Source organism: Fundulus heteroclitus, unplaced genomic scaffold, assembly GCF_011125445.2.
Source record: "Fundulus heteroclitus isolate FHET01 unplaced genomic scaffold, MU-UCD_Fhet_4.1 scaffold_343, whole genome shotgun sequence".
Classification (NCBI taxonomy): domain Eukaryota; kingdom Metazoa; phylum Chordata; class Actinopteri; order Cyprinodontiformes; family Fundulidae; genus Fundulus; species Fundulus heteroclitus.
Genome location: NW_023396753.1, coordinates 105,425 through 117,444, shown reverse-complemented (window position 1 = coordinate 117,444; position 12,020 = coordinate 105,425). Strand labels below are relative to the sequence as shown.

Below are 12,020 nucleotides of genomic sequence, written 5' to 3'. Positions count from 1 at the left end.
AATTTGGGAATTATTTTGTTTAGGATCGTGCACCCGAAACTAGGTTGGTTAGATGGTACATGTCAAATGCTTCTGTACTCTTCGTCCACTTCCGCTTTGTCTACGTGCTGTGCATCGGAAATCCTGCAGCTGGTGCCGTCATCATGAAAACATTTTTGCAAACTTTGAAAAGAGTTTGAATTTTGGGCCCACATTCGGTGGAGCTATGTTTTAGGGCCCGGGTCATCGCCCCGTGAACTTGCGTGACCTTTGTGATTTTCACCTTTTCGAGGCACCTCAAAGTTGAGGATTTGAACCAAACTCATAGAGAAGCATGTCCTGGATATCCGTAACAGGATTGCGTTAGTGATTGATGACTAGCATCTTGCTAACGTCAACATGTTAGTAGGCTGGGTGTTGGTTGAGATTAGGCCCAGGGATGGAGGCTCTTCCCGGGTGAGAGGGACCAGGAAGGGCCCTGGATGTCTGGAGCTTCAGGCTGGAGGGTTGGTAGGCTGCGTGTTGGTGGTGATTGGGCCGGGGAGGGCCTCGGGCTGGGTCTCCAGCAGCAGGTGGCTCCCCTGCCCTGCTGGAGCTTAACCAACACTTTGAAGCCATACAGGGGCACAGGCACTTAGTCTCCAAAGGCAAGCCCTTAACTACCTGCCATTTGGGAAACATCCGCAATGGCAGGGCATTGCCATCCAGTTATCGTTGTCAATAGGATATGTGCCATATGGGGACACTTTGAAGCCATACCAGGGGCACAGAGATCTTTCAGCCTTACCAGGGGCACGAGGACTTTGCTGTTTGGTTTATTTGTGTATAACAGTGGGGGGGTGCTTAAGAGTGGGTACCACGGTTCGGATGGAGGTACAGGTTATGGAGGTGTTCCAGACGTAGATGACCCAAAATGAGCCCACCCCCATGTCCTGCAGAAGCCCCTCAGTGGCCAAGGAAGAGTGTCCTGACAATACTCTTACAACATAATGGTGAAGGAAATAAATGTCCTTCTCAAAGCGAGTCCTTTTGTCAGATTAAATGGAGAATGCAGGCATCGATCCAGCTACCTCTCGCATGCTAAGCGAGCGCTCTACCATTTGAGCTAATTCCCCATGGCCTGAGGTGCAAAGTGACTACATATGCCCGGATCCAGTGGAAAATATGTATTGTGCAGAACATTGAAAGAATATTTTGAACAGATTTTTTTTTCATTTTACATCTTTTTTTAGCGCACAGGGACGAGGTGGCCGAGTGGTTAAGGCGATGGACTGCTAATCCATTGTGCTCTGCACGCATGGGTTCGAATCCCATCCTCGTCGAAGAGCTCTTCTTTGAATGTGCATGAGCTTAATTTGAGACTCTGCAGTTGCTGTACCCTGGCTCTTCAGAGCTCACATCCCTTGTGAAGTTTGCAGCAGTAAATGCAGCTGCACACACTGTAAAAAGGGCAATATTATCAGCTTTAGCAACTCTTCTCATCAACGTAAAGCAAATTTAACTCTGAGTAATTTGGGAATTATTTTGTTTAGGATCGTGCACCCGAAACTAGGTTGGTTAGATGGTACATGTCAAATGCTTCTGTACTCTTCGTCCACTTCCGCTTTGTCTACGTGCTGTGCATCGGAAATCCTGCAGCTGGTGCCGTCATCATGAAAACATTTTTGCAAACTTTGAAAAGAGTTTGAATTTTGGGCCCACATTCGGTGGAGCTATGTTTTAGGGCCCGGGTCATCGCCCCGTGAACTTGCGTGACCTTTGTGATTTTCACCTTTTCGAGGCACCTCAAAGTTGAGGATTTGAACCAAACTCATAGAGAAGCATGTCCTGGATATCCGTAACAGGATTGCGTTAGTGATTGATGACTAGCATCTTGCTAACGTCAACATGTTAGTAGGCTGGGTGTTGGTTGAGATTAGGCCCAGGGATGGAGGCTCTTCCCGGGTGAGAGGGACCAGGAAGGGCCCTGGATGTCTGGAGCTTCAGGCTGGAGGGTTGGTAGGCTGCGTGTTGGTGGTGATTGGGCCGGGGAGGGCCTCGGGCTGGGTCTCCAGCAGCAGGTGGCTCCCCTGCCCTGCTGGAGCTTAACCAACACTTTGAAGCCATACAGGGGCACAGGCACTTAGTCTCCAAAGGCAAGCCCTTAACTACCTGCCATTTGGGAACATTGAAAGAATATTTTGAACAGATTTTTTTTTCATTTTACATCTTTTTTTAGTGCACAGGGACGAGGTGGCCGAGTGGTTAAGGCGATGGACTGCTAATCCATTGTGCTCTGCACGCATGGGTTCGAATCCCATCCTCGTCGAAGAGCTCTTCTTTGAATGTGCATGAGCTAAATTTGAGACTCTGCAGTTGCTGTACCCTGGCTCTTCAGAGCTCACATCCCTTGTGAAGTTTGCAGCAGTAAATGCAGCTGCACACACTGTAAAAAGGGCAATATTATCAGCTTTAGCAACCCTTCTCATCAACGTAAAGCAAATTTAACTCTGAGTAATTTGGGAATTATTTTGTTTAGGATCGTGCACCCGAAACTAGGTTGGTTAGATGGTACATGTCAAATGCTTCTGTACTCTTCGTCCACTTCCGCTTTGTCTACGTGCTGTGCATCGGAAATCCTGCAGCTGGTGCCGTCATCATGAAAACATTTTTGCAAACTTTGAAAAGAGTTTGAATTTTGGGCCCACATTCGGTGGAGCTATGTTTTAGGGCCCGGGTCATCGCCCCGTGAACTTGCGTGACCTTTGTGATTTTCACCTTTTCGAGGCACCTCAAAGTTGAGGATTTGAACCAAACTCATAGAGAAGCATGTCCTGGATATCCATAACAGGATTGCGTTAGTGATTGATGACTAGCATCTTGCTAACGTCAACATGTTAGTAGGCTGGGTGTTGGTTGAGATTAGGCCCAGGGATGGAGGCTCTTCCCGGGTGAGAGGGACCAGGAAGGGCCCTGGATGTCTGGAGCTTCAGGCTGGAGGGTTGGTAGGCTGCGTGTTGGCTGGTGATTGGGCCGGGGAGGGCCTCGGGCTGGGTCTCCAGCAGCAGGTGGCTCCCCTGCCCTGCTGGAGCTTAACCAACACTTTGAAGCCATACAGGGGCACAGGCACTTAGTCTCCAAAGGCAAGCCCTTAACTACCTGCCATTTGGGAACATTGAAAGAATATTTTGAACAGATTTTTTTTTCATTTTACATCTTTTTTTAGTGCACAGGGACGAGGTGGCCGAGTGGTTAAGGCGATGGACTGCTAATCCATTGTGCTCTGCACGCATGGGTTCGAATCCCATCCTCGTCGAAGAGCTCTTCTTTGAATGTGCATGAGCTAAATTTGAGACTCTGCAGTTGCTGTACCCTGGCTCTTCAGAGCTCACATCCCTTGTGAAGTTTGCAGCAGTAAATGCAGCTGCACACACTGTAAAAAGGGCAATATTATCAGCTTTAGCAACTCTTCTCATCAACGTAAAGCAAATTTAACTCTGAGTAATTTGGGAATTATTTTGTTTAGGATCGTGCACCCGAAACTAGGTTGGTTAGATGGTACATGTCAAATGCTTCTGTACTCTTCGTCCACTTCCGCTTTGTCTACGTGCTGTGCATCGGAAATCCTGCAGCTGGTGCCGTCATCATGAAAACATTTTTGCAAACTTTGAAAAGAGTTTGAATTTTGGGCCCACATTCGGTGGAGCTATGTTTTAGGGCCCGGGTCATCGCCCCGTGAACTTGCGTGACCTTTGTGATTTTCACCTTTTCGAGGCACCTCAAAGTTGAGGATTTGAACCAAACTCATAGAGAAGCATGTCCTGGATATCCATAACAGGATTGCGTTAGTGATTGATGACTAGCATCTTGCTAACGTCAACATGTTAGTAGGCTGGGTGTTGGTTGAGATTAGGCCCAGGGATGGAGGCTCTTCCCGGGTGAGAGGGACCAGGAAGGGCCCTGGATGTCTGGAGCTTCAGGCTGGAGGGTTGGTAGGCTGCGTGTTGGTGGTGATTGGGCCGGGGAGGGCCTCGGGCTGGGTCTCCAGCAGCAGGTGGCTCCCCTGCCCTGCTGGAGCTTAACCAACACTTTGAAGCCATACAGGGGCACAGGCACTTAGTCTCCAAAGGCAAGCCCTTAACTACCTGCCATTTGGGAACATTGAAAGAATATTTTGAACAGATTTTTTTTTCATTTTACATCTTTTTTTAGCGCACAGGGACGAGGTGGCCGAGTGGTTAAGGCGATGGACTGCTAATCCATTGTGCTCTGCACGCATGGGTTCGAATCCCATCCTCGTCGAAGAGCTCTTCTTTGAATGTGCATGAGCTTAATTTGAGACTCTGCAGTTGCTGTACCCTGGCTCTTCAGAGCTCACATCCCTTGTGAAGTTTGCAGCAGTAAATGCAGCTGCACACACTGTAAAAAGGGCAATATTATCAGCTTTAGCAACTCTTCTCATCAACGTAAAGCAAATTTAACTCTGAGTAATTTGGGAATTATTTTGTTTAGGATCGTGCACCCGAAACTAGGTTGGTTAGATGGTACATGTCAAATGCTTCTGTACTCTTCGTCCACTTCCGCTTTGTCTACGTGCTGTGCATCGGAAATCCTGCAGCTGGTGCCGTCATCATGAAAACATTTTTGCAAACTTTGAAAAGAGTTTGAATTTTGGGCCCACATTCGGTGGAGCTATGTTTTAGGGCCCGGGTCATCGCCCCGTGAACTTGCGTGACCTTTGTGATTTTCACCTTTTCGAGGCACCTCAAAGTTGAGGATTTGAACCAAACTCATAGAGAAGCATGTCCTGGATATCCGTAACAGGATTGCGTTAGCGATTGATGACTAGCATGTTGCTAACGTCAACATGTTAGTAGGCTGGGTGTTGGTTGAGATTAGGCCCAGGGATGGAGGCTCTTCCCGGGTGAGAGGGACCAGGAAGGGCCCTGGATGTCTGGAGCTTCAGGCTGGAGGGTTGGTAGGCTGCGTGTTGGTGGTGATTGGGCCGGGGAGGGCCTCGGGCTGGGTCTCCAGCAGCAGGTGGCTCCCCTGCCCTGCTGGAGCTTAACCAACACTTTGAAGCCATACAGGGGCACAGGCACTTAGTCTCCAAAGGCAAGCCCTTAACTACCTGCCATTTGGGAAACATCCGCAATGGCAGGGCATTGCCATCCAGTTATCGTTGTCAATAGGATATGTGCCATATGGGGACACTTTGAAGCCATACCAGGGGCACAGAGATCTTTCAGCCTTACCAGGGGCACGAGGACTTTGCTGTTTGGTTTATTTGTGTATAACAGTGGGGGGGGTGCTTAAGAGTGGGTACCACGGTTCGGATGGAGGTACAGGTTATGGAGGTGTTCCAGACGTAGATGACCCAAAATGAGCACACCCCCATGTCCTGCAGAAGCCCCTCAGTGGCCAAGGAAGAGTGTCCTGACAATACTCTTACAACATAATGGTGAAGGAAATAAATGTCCTTCTCAAAGCGAGTCCTTTTGTCAGATTAAATGGAGAATGCAGGCATCGATCCAGCTACCTCTCGCATGCTAAGCGAGCGCTCTACCATTTGAGCTAATTCCCCATGGCCTGAGGTGCAAAGTGACTACATATGCCCGGATCCAGTGGAAAATATGTATTGTGCAGAACATTGAAAGAATATTTTGAACAGATTTTTTTTTCATTTTACATCTTTTTTTAGCGCACAGGGACGAGGTGGCCGAGTGGTTAAGGCGATGGACTGCTAATCCATTGTGCTCTGCACGCATGGGTTCGAATCCCATCCTCGTCGAAGAGCTCTTCTTTGAATGTGCATGAGCTAAATTTGAGACTCTGCAGTTGCTGTACCCTGGCTCTTCAGAGCTCACATCCCTTGTGAAGTTTGCAGCAGTAAATGCAGCTGCACACACTGTAAAAAGGGCAATATTATCAGCTTTAGCAACTCTTCTCATCAACGTAAAGCAAATTTAACTCTGAGTAATTTGGGAATTATTTTGTTTAGGATCGTGCACCCGAAACTAGGTTGGTTAGATGGTACATGTCAAATGCTTCTGTACTCTTCGTCCACTTCCGCTTTGTCTACGTGCTGTGCATCGGAAATCCTGCAGCTGGTGCCGTCATCATGAAAACATTTTTGCAAACTTTGAAAAGAGTTTGAATTTTGGGCCCACATTCGGTGGAGCTATGTTTTAGGGCCCGGGTCATCGCCCCGTGAACTTGCGTGACCTTTGTGATTTTCACCTTTTCGAGGCACCTCAAAGTTGAGGATTTGAACCAAACTCATAGAGAAGCATGTCCTGGATATCCATAACAGGATTGCGTTAGTGATTGATGACTAGCATCTTGCTAACGTCAACATGTTAGTAGGCTGGGTGTTGGTTGAGATTAGGCCCAGGGATGGAGGCTCTTCCCGGGTGAGAGGGACCAGGAAGGGCCCTGGATGTCTGGAGCTTCAGGCTGGAGGGTTGGTAGGCTGCGTGTTGGTGGTGATTGGGCCGGGGAGGGCCTCGGGCTGGGTCTCCAGCAGCAGGTGGCTCCCCTGCCCTGCTGGAGCTTAACCAACACTTTGAAGCCATACAGGGGCACAGGCACTTAGTCTCCAAAGGCAAGCCCTTAACTACCTGCCATTTGGGAACATTGAAAGAATATTTTGAACAGATTTTTTTTTCATTTTACATCTTTTTTTAGTGCACAGGGACGAGGTGGCCGAGTGGTTAAGGCGATGGACTGCTAATCCATTGTGCTCTGCACGCATGGGTTCGAATCCCATCCTCGTCGAAGAGCTCTTCTTTGAATGTGCATGAGCTAAATTTGAGACTCTGCAGTTGCTGTACCCTGGCTCTTCAGAGCTCACATCCCTTGTGAAGTTTGCAGCAGTAAATGCAGCTGCACACACTGTAAAAAGGGCAATATTATCAGCTTTAGCAACTCTTCTCATCAACGTAAAGCAAATTTAACTCTGAGTAATTTGGGAATTATTTTGTTTAGGATCGTGCACCCGAAACTAGGTTGGTTAGATGGTACATGTCAAATGCTTCTGTACTCTTCGTCCACTTCCGCTTTGTCTACGTGCTGTGCATCGGAAATCCTGCAGCTGGTGCCGTCATCATGAAAACATTTTTGCAAACTTTGAAAAGAGTTTGAATTTTGGGCCCACATTCGGTGGAGCTATGTTTTAGGGCCCGGGTCATCGCCCCGTGAACTTGCGTGACCTTTGTGATTTTCACCTTTTCGAGGCACCTCAAAGTTGAGGATTTGAACCAAACTCATAGAGAAGCATGTCCTGGATATCCATAACAGGATTGCGTTAGTGATTGATGACTAGCATCTTGCTAACGTCAACATGTTAGTAGGCTGGGTGTTGGTTGAGATTAGGCCCAGGGATGGAGGCTCTTCCCAGGTGAGAGGGACCAGGAAGGGCCCTGGATGTCTGGAGCTTCAGGCTGGAGGGTTGGTAGGCTGCGTGTTGGTGGTGATTGGGCCGGGGAGGGCCTCGGGCTGGGTCTCCAGCAGCAGGTGGCTCCCCTGCCCTGCTGGAGCTTAACCAACACTTTGAAGCCATACAGGGGCACAGGCACTTAGTCTCCAAAGGCAAGCCCTTAACTACCTGCCATTTGGGAAACATCCGCAATGGCAGGGCATTGCCATCCAGTTATCGTTGTCAATAGGATATGTGCCATATGGGGACACTTTGAAGCCATACCAGGGGCACAGAGATCTTTCAGCCTTACCAGGGGCACGAGGACTTTGCTGTTTGGTTTATTTGTGTATAACAGTAGGGGGGGGGGGGTGCTTAAGAGTGGGTACCACGGTTCGGATGGAGGTACAGGTTATGGAGGTGTTCCAGACGTAGATGACCCAAAATGAGCACACCCCCATGTCCTGCAGAAGCCCCTCAGTGGCCAAGGAAGAGTGTCCTGACAATACTCTTACAACATAATGGTGAAGGAAATAAATGTCCTTCTCAAAGCGAGTCCTTTTGTCAGATTAAATGGAGAATGCAGGCATCGATCCAGCTACCTCTCGCATGCTAAGCGAGCGCTCTACCATTTGAGCTAATTCCCCATGGCCTGAGGTGCAAAGTGACTACATATGCCCGGATCCAGTGGAAAATATGTATTGTGCAGAACATTGAAAGAATATTTTGAACAGATTTTTTTTTCATTTTACATCTTTTTTTAGCGCACAGGGACGAGGTGGCCGAGTGGTTAAGGCGATGGACTGCTAATCCATTGTGCTCTGCACGCATGGGTTCGAATCCCATCCTCGTCGAAGAGCTCTTCTTTGAATGTGCATGAGCTTAATTTGAGACTCTGCAGTTGCTGTACCCTGGCTCTTCAGAGCTCACATCCCTTGTGAAGTTTGCAGCAGTAAATGCAGCTGCACACACTGTAAAAAGGGCAATATTATCAGCTTTAGCAACTCTTCTCATCAACGTAAAGCAAATTTAACTCTGAGTAATTTGGGAATTATTTTGTTTAGGATCGTGCACCCGAAACTAGGTTGGTTAGATGGTACATGTCAAATGCTTCTGTACTCTTCGTCCACTTCCGCTTTGTCTACGTGCTGTGCATCGGAAATCCTGCAGCTGGTGCCGTCATCATGAAAACATTTTTGCAAACTTTGAAAAGAGTTTGAATTTTGGGCCCACATTCGGTGGAGCTATGTTTTAGGGCCCGGGTCATCGCCCCGTGAACTTGCGTGACCTTTGTGATTTTCACCTTTTCGAGGCACCTCAAAGTTGAGGATTTGAACCAAACTCATAGAGAAGCATGTCCTGGATATCCGTAACAGGATTGCGTTAGCGATTGATGACTAGCATGTTGCTAACGTCAACATGTTAGTAGGCTGGGTGTTGGTTGAGATTAGGCCCAGGGATGGAGGCTCTTCCCGGGTGAGAGGGACCAGGAAGGGCCCTGGATGTCTGGAGCTTCAGGCTGGAGGGTTGGTAGGCTGCGTGTTGGTGGTGATTGGGCCGGGGAGGGCCTCGGGCTGGGTCTCCAGCAGCAGGTGGCTCCCCTGCCCTGCTGGAGCTTAACCAACACTTTGAAGCCATACAGGGGCACAGGCACTTAGTCTCCAAAGGCAAGCCCTTAACTACCTGCCATTTGGGAAACATCCGCAATGGCAGGGCATTGCCATCCAGTTATCGTTGTCAATAGGATATGTGCCATATGGGGACACTTTGAAGCCATACCAGGGGCACAGAGATCTTTCAGCCTTACCAGGGGCACGAGGACTTTGCTGTTTGGTTTATTTGTGTATAACAGTGGGGGGGGTGCTTAAGAGTGGGTACCACGGTTCGGATGGAGGTACAGGTTATGGAGGTGTTCCAGACGTAGATGACCCAAAATGAGCCCACCCCCATGTCCTGCAGAAGCCCCTCAGTGGCCAAGGAAGAGTGTCCTGACAATACTCTTACAACATAATGGTGAAGGAAATAAATGTCCTTCTCAAAGCGAGTCCTTTTGTCAGATTAAATGGAGAATGCAGGCATCGATCCAGCTACCTCTCGCATGCTAAGCGAGCGCTCTACCATTTGAGCTAATTCCCCATGGCCTGAGGTGCAAAGTGACTACATATGCCCGGATCCAGTGGAAAATATGTATTGTGCAGAACATTGAAAGAATATTTTGAACAGATTTTTTTTTCATTTTACATCTTTTTTTAGCGCACAGGGACGAGGTGGCCGAGTGGTTAAGGCGATGGACTGCTAATCCATTGTGCTCTGCACGCATGGGTTCGAATCCCATCCTCGTCGAAGAGCTCTTCTTTGAATGTGCATGAGCTTAATTTGAGACTCTGCAGTTGCTGTACCCTGGCTCTTCAGAGCTCACATCCCTTGTGAAGTTTGCAGCAGTAAATGCAGCTGCACACACTGTAAAAAGGGCAATATTATCAGCTTTAGCAACTCTTCTCATCAACGTAAAGCAAATTTAACTCTGAGTAATTTGGGAATTATTTTGTTTAGGATCGTGCACCCGAAACTAGGTTGGTTAGATGGTACATGTCAAATGCTTCTGTACTCTTCGTCCACTTCCGCTTTGTCTACGTGCTGTGCATCGGAAATCCTGCAGCTGGTGCCGTCATCATGAAAACATTTTTGCAAACTTTGAAAAGAGTTTGAATTTTGGGCCCACATTCGGTGGAGCTATGTTTTAGGGCCCGGGTCATCGCCCCGTGAACTTGCGTGACCTTTGTGATTTTCACCTTTTCGAGGCACCTCAAAGTTGAGGATTTGAACCAAACTCATAGAGAAGCATGTCCTGGATATCCATAACAGGATTGCGTTAGTGATTGATGACTAGCATCTTGCTAACGTCAACATGTTAGTAGGCTGGGTGTTGGTTGAGATTAGGCCCAGGGATGGAGGCTCTTCCCGGGTGAGAGGGACCAGGAAGGGCCCTGGATGTCTGGAGCTTCAGGCTGGAGGGTTGGTAGGCTGCGTGTTGGTGGTGATTGGGCCGGGGAGGGCCTCGGGCTGGGTCTCCAGCAGCAGGTGGCTCCCCTGCCCTGCTGGAGCTTAACCAACACTTTGAAGCCATACAGGGGCACAGGCACTTAGTCTCCAAAGGCAAGCCCTTAACTACCTGCCATTTGGGAACATTGAAAGAATATTTTGAACAGATTTTTTTTTCATTTTACATCTTTTTTTAGTGCACAGGGACGAGGTGGCCGAGTGGTTAAGGCGATGGACTGCTAATCCATTGTGCTCTGCACGCATGGGTTCGAATCCCATCCTCGTCGAAGAGCTCTTCTTTGAATGTGCATGAGCTAAATTTGAGACTCTGCAGTTGCTGTACCCTGGCTCTTCAGAGCTCACATCCCTTGTGAAGTTTGCAGCAGTAAATGCAGCTGCACACACTGTAAAAAGGGCAATATTATCAGCTTTAGCAACTCTTCTCATCAACGTAAAGCAAATTTAACTCTGAGTAATTTGGGAATTATTTTGTTTAGGATCGTGCACCCGAAACTAGGTTGGTTAGATGGTACATGTCAAATGCTTCTGTACTCTTCGTCCACTTCCGCTTTGTCTACGTGCTGTGCATCGGAAATCCTGCAGCTGGTGCCGTCATCATGAAAACATTTTTGCAAACTTTGAAAAGAGTTTGAATTTTGGGCCCACATTCGGTGGAGCTATGTTTTAGGGCCCGGGTCATCGCCCCGTGAACTTGCGTGACCTTTGTGATTTTCACCTTTTCGAGGCACCTCAAAGTTGAGGATTTGAACCAAACTCATAGAGAAGCATGTCCTGGATATCCGTAACAGGATTGCGTTAGCGATTGATGACTAGCATGTTGCTAACGTCAACATGTTAGTAGGCTGGGTGTTGGTTGAGATTAGGCCCAGGGATGGAGGCTCTTCCCGGGTGAGAGGGACCAGGAAGGGCCCTGGATGTCTGGAGCTTCAGGCTGGAGGGTTGGTAGGCTGCGTGTTGGTGGTGATTGGGCCGGGGAGGGCCTCGGGCTGGGTCTCCAGCAGCAGGTGGCTCCCCTGCCCTGCTGGAGCTTAACCAACACTTTGAAGCCATACAGGGGCACAGGCACTTAGTCTCCAAAGGCAAGCCCTTAACTACCTGCCATTTGGGAAACATCCGCAATGGCAGGGCATTGCCATCCAGTTATCGTTGTCAATAGGATATGTGCCATATGGGGACACTTTGAAGCCATACCAGGGGCACAGAGATCTTTCAGCCTTACCAGGGGCACGAGGACTTTGCTGTTTGGTTTATTTGTGTATAACAGTGGGGGGGGTGCTTAAGAGTGGGTACCACGGTTCGGATGGAGGTACAGGTTATGGAGGTGTTCCAGACGTAGATGACCCAAAATGAGCCCACCCCCATGTCCTGCAGAAGCCCCTCAGTGGCCAAGGAAGAGTGTCCTGACAATACTCTTACAACATAATGGTGAAGGAAATAAATGTCCTTCTCAAAGCGAGTCCTTTTGTCAGATTAAATGGAGAATGCAGGCATCGATCCAGCTACCTCTCGCATGCTAAGCGAGCGCTCTACCATTTGAGCTAATTCCCCATGGCCTGAGGTGCAAAGTGACTACATATGCCCG

General features: G+C 48.5%; 9 non-coding genes across 9 annotated transcripts; all 9 read left to right on the top strand.

The window, feature by feature from the left end:
- The first annotated feature begins 1,219 nt into the window (after positions 1-1,219).
- Positions 1,220-1,301, top strand: trnas-gcu. The gene has a single exon. It is a non-coding gene; the product is annotated as a tRNA-Ser (tRNA).
- Positions 1,302-2,205: 904 nt separating this feature from the next.
- trnas-gcu lies at positions 2,206-2,287 on the top strand. Its single transcript has one exon. It is a non-coding gene; the product is annotated as a tRNA-Ser (tRNA).
- A 905-nt stretch (positions 2,288-3,192) lies between these two features.
- trnas-gcu lies at positions 3,193-3,274 on the top strand. Its single transcript has one exon. It is a non-coding gene; the product is annotated as a tRNA-Ser (tRNA).
- A 904-nt stretch (positions 3,275-4,178) lies between these two features.
- Positions 4,179-4,260, top strand: trnas-gcu. Its single transcript has one exon. It is a non-coding gene; the product is annotated as a tRNA-Ser (tRNA).
- Positions 4,261-5,667: 1,407 nt separating this feature from the next.
- On the top strand, positions 5,668-5,749 carry trnas-gcu. Its single transcript has one exon. It is a non-coding gene; the product is annotated as a tRNA-Ser (tRNA).
- A 904-nt stretch (positions 5,750-6,653) lies between these two features.
- trnas-gcu lies at positions 6,654-6,735 on the top strand. The gene has a single exon. It is a non-coding gene; the product is annotated as a tRNA-Ser (tRNA).
- A 1,412-nt stretch (positions 6,736-8,147) lies between these two features.
- Positions 8,148-8,229, top strand: trnas-gcu. The gene has a single exon. It is a non-coding gene; the product is annotated as a tRNA-Ser (tRNA).
- A 1,407-nt stretch (positions 8,230-9,636) lies between these two features.
- Positions 9,637-9,718, top strand: trnas-gcu. Its single transcript has one exon. It is a non-coding gene; the product is annotated as a tRNA-Ser (tRNA).
- Positions 9,719-10,622: 904 nt separating this feature from the next.
- On the top strand, positions 10,623-10,704 carry trnas-gcu. Its single transcript has one exon. It is a non-coding gene; the product is annotated as a tRNA-Ser (tRNA).
- The last annotated feature ends 1,316 nt before the right edge of the window (positions 10,705-12,020 follow it).